This window comes from Vanessa tameamea, chromosome 9, assembly GCF_037043105.1.
Source record: "Vanessa tameamea isolate UH-Manoa-2023 chromosome 9, ilVanTame1 primary haplotype, whole genome shotgun sequence".
NCBI lineage: Eukaryota > Metazoa > Arthropoda > Insecta > Lepidoptera > Nymphalidae > Vanessa > Vanessa tameamea.
In genome coordinates, this window is record NC_087317.1 from 12,298,120 (window position 1) to 12,302,233 (window position 4,114).

General features: G+C 33.3%; 1 long non-coding RNA gene across 1 annotated transcript; it reads left to right on the forward strand.

Moving 5' to 3' along the window:
• Positions 1-1,696: 1,696 nt before the first annotated feature.
• On the forward strand, positions 1,697-3,775 carry LOC135193407 (uncharacterized). The gene is made up of 3 exons (XR_010309217.1): positions 1,697-1,714; positions 2,331-2,423; positions 3,377-3,775. It is a non-coding gene; the product is annotated as an uncharacterized LOC135193407 (long non-coding RNA).
• The last annotated feature ends 339 nt before the right edge of the window (positions 3,776-4,114 follow it).

A 4,114-nucleotide genomic window follows, 5' to 3' on the forward strand; every position in this document is an offset into this window, starting at 1 on the left:
CACGGGACAACTTCAACTTCCAGGACCTTGTAACTGGGAAAACATAAATTATCAACGTACTATAAACCCTAATGAGGTGAATATACATTTATTTTTTTTAACTTCGAATGCACTTTTATTAATTTTGAAATATTAAAGATAACACGCAATATTCAATCACGATTTTAATATCATGTTAATGAAACGAATAATGTCATACATTATACTAAGACAACGGAGAGTATATTCAATTTACCATTTAACAAAATTAAAAAGTTTATTAAGACTAAATCAATCGCAAAATCTTATTATTCATTAAAATAATACTTTTTGGAAGAAAATTCCTGGTTTTAGACTCGGGTTCCATCACGGGACTGATTGAACATTAATTGTGAATAACAGCATTGAAATCTTAATTAAACCTTATAAATATGTTTATTTGAAAAGAGCAACTATGCGAGCTTTTGGCCGTTTCTTCTCTCTGGAGGCTGCTTTCCGAAACAGTAGTAGTGTGTAAATATTAACCATTCAAAATCACATAATTGTGAAATTTACTTGAATAAAATACATTTGATTAGATTTGATTGATGTACAAAAATATAAGAAGTAAATTGAAACGGCCAGTTAAGACATTTCGTGGATTCTTTAACCGATGCTTAAAAATTAATAAATATCTGAAAATGAAAAAAAAATACTTATAACGCCAAGTAGAGCTATTTCATAAGAGAAAACTCTAAACTCGCCGCAAAATTGATCATTCGATGACTAAATCTCTTGTGAAATGATGACAAGCGACTTATAGTGAAACACCATTTTCATACGCGTGGAATACACGTAATAAATTTTATAATTACTAAAGTCAAAGCCGCTTATCATATTCTGACATTTCACGTTAGTTTTGCGGTGACTTTCGAGTTTCTTCTTACAGAATATCTCTACTTAAGGTAATATGTCATTGAAGTCATTTAAGATATTCACTGAAGTATTTACAGAATAAAATTATTTTATATTGAAATAATATAAAATAAGAAAACGGACTTCAAATTTCGTCATCAAATTAAAAATTTAATGTTCGTACTCGGTTTATAAACGACAACCTCCGTGGTCGAGTAGTGTGTACACCGGTTTTCATGGGTACACCACTCCGAAGTCCCGGGTTCGATTCCCGGCCGAGTCAATGTAGAAAAAGTTTATTAGGCTCTATGTTGCCTTGGGTCTGGGTGTTTGGGGTACCGCCGTTACTTGATTTTCCATAACACATAACAAAATGTTGTCCAATATTTATTTATTTATTATTTATATATGATGATAAGAGGTAACAAAATAAAAAAAAAAAAAACCTACTTGAACCTCAATTTTTTATTGGTTTATTGTTAAACGTTTTATAGAGAACATTTTAAACATTACAATTGAGCCCACAGAAGTTTAACACCAAAAAATATCTCTATATAATAAAACCAAAAATACAATATTTTTTTTGAGCCGAAAATGCAATTTCGCCAATGTCACGTTCGAATCTCAATATTTTAGTTGGTGGGGAAGTGGAACGAAATCGAAAGGGTTGCGAACTCCTACGAAAACGGTACTTGTTCGTCATGGACACTAACAGCCGTCAAGCAAAACGATGTGATTGTCGGCATGAATATCTTAATTCAAAACGTCTTTAACGGAAAACTCTCTTCGCTTAATGGAAACTTAACACTTACTAAGACTGTAGTAATTGCCACCTTAACAAGTGAGTTATACATATTTTTTTATTTTTTAATAAATTATAAATTGTCAAATAACAATCTGTAAACTTTCATTCAAATCATCGTATACTACTACAGGATCTTCTTCTTTGCAATTTTATCCTTCACAGCTGAGGAAAATATTTATAATCATATAAGTCCAGAGGCATTAGCTTTGATTTGAAATCGTGGTCATTGGTTAATATAGTTTACTTTAAAATTTTGCTTCACATACATGTTCTTCCCGCTTTATTTCTTCGATGGTCGAGTAGCTGAATAAAAGCCACATCTCAAGCTCGGTTCGGTTCAAGCCCCGGATTATGCCATTATTGACTTATTGGATTTTTTTTCGATAAATTATCAATATGGAAATTGGTATTGATTGCACTTCCAAGCCTCGTAAAGCAGTTGGACCTGCGCAGGCCCGTCTGAATCCAAGGTACATGGTGTACATAAAACACGGGAACTTCGCCGTTAATGTTTGAATATTAAAACATCGGATAAGAGTGAATGAATAAAGGAAGACTCACTCCGTAACTATTATATCTAATAAGTCCCGCGCAATTGTAAAATCCCCACTATCCTATCTCAACTATTTTAAAATATCTTAAACTATTTCAGACGATCTTCAAATACCATTCGTTATTATGGAAACTAATTACAAAGACTACGCAGTACTCTACAGTTGTCTAGATCAAGGTCCACAGGGTACAGGTATGTTTCAGTTTAAAAACAAATGAGCCAGATAATTCAACTAGAAAAATTATAAACTAGTCTTGTTGAGCTGATCTGCAAGACTCAAGACTCAATACTGAGTAACTCACCTCAGCACACCATCGTGAAATGTCAAAAATTGATATGCGACACTGATAATATTCATTTATGGCATTTAAAGGACGTTTTTATTATAACATAGGTAGAGGTCATTTATGCAGCATGTGTAATGTAGCAGCGTAGCATTGTAGCAGCGTAGCGGAGTAAGCTGCTAAAGAAAGAGGCCTTACTCAAGCAGTGGGAAATTTAAAGAACATTGCAAATGCGACACCAAACTTGGGAACTAAGATGTTATATCTCCTGTGCCTACACATTTACACTGGCTCAGTTATCCTTCAAACCGGAATACAAAAATATTGCTGTTTGGACCTAGAACAAGTAACAAGTAGACCTCCCATGCGAATGCCACTAATTGTCTTTAAAATGACACTACCTTGTAAAATTACAGTTCAAATTATGTTTTTGATCCTGATACGAGCCGAGATGGCCCAGTGGTTAGAACGCGTGCATCTTAACCGATGATTTCGGGTTCAAACCCAGGCAAGCACCACTGAATTGAATGTGCTTAATTTGTGTTTATAATTCATCTCGTGCTCGGCGGTGAAGGAAAACATCGTGAGGAAACCTGCATGTGTCTAATTTTAACGAAATTCTGCCTCATGTGTATTCCACCAATCCGCATTGGAGCAGCGAGGTGGAATTTGCTCCAAACCTTCTCCTCAAAGGCAGAGGAGGCCTTAGCCCAGCAGTGGGAAATATATAGGCTGCTAATGATCCTGATCTGATTTTACATTTAAGTTTTTTTTCTTTGAGCGCACGCATATCAATTGATTTATTTTTTTAACTAACAATTTTATATTTCTTATTTGTAACTATTTCATTTTTGTATACAGTTCTAGCTTGGAAACTAAGTCGAACTACACAACTATCAAACGCGTCTAACGTGGCTTTTCAAAAACACGATGGCTTAGCCAAAGGTAATTGGACAGCAATATCCCACACTGAAGATGCCTGCAAAATAAATAACAACGCAATCAAAACATGTATTAATCCAATAATATTAGTGATCGTTGGTTTGGTTATGGGCAAAGATAGTTTTTAAGACTCATTTTAATAATTGTATTTATATGAGGTAATCTAATATCGTACAGTAGACGTAAATTTGTTCAAGTATGAGTACAATACAATCGTCTAATTAGCAACTTTTGCAATTTATTAATTTCCTTCAAATTACAATGTTTCATTCAGAACTAGTTAAAACTGGTTATGACTAAAAACTTGGTTCAGTAATATTTTTTTTCCTGTAAATCTCACTCACTTTATATCACAATATATACTGACACTCGTCAGCACGAGGACCATAATTAGATGTAGAATCAAATATCAAGCTTACAGAAATAAAACTGACGAAACGTAATAATGTAGCGGAAATAGTTTAACCATTACAAATATTGTAGTAGCTAACCCTCTGTTCGATTTTTAAATAGGTACTTTTTTATATCCAATTTTAAACTCTGATAGCATAAAATTAATCCAAGAAAACTTTTTGACGATTCTTAGATCGAATTGTTTTGACGACTTGCCATCATTTTTAATAAACACAATGTATAATAATCATTTTCGTAACATAT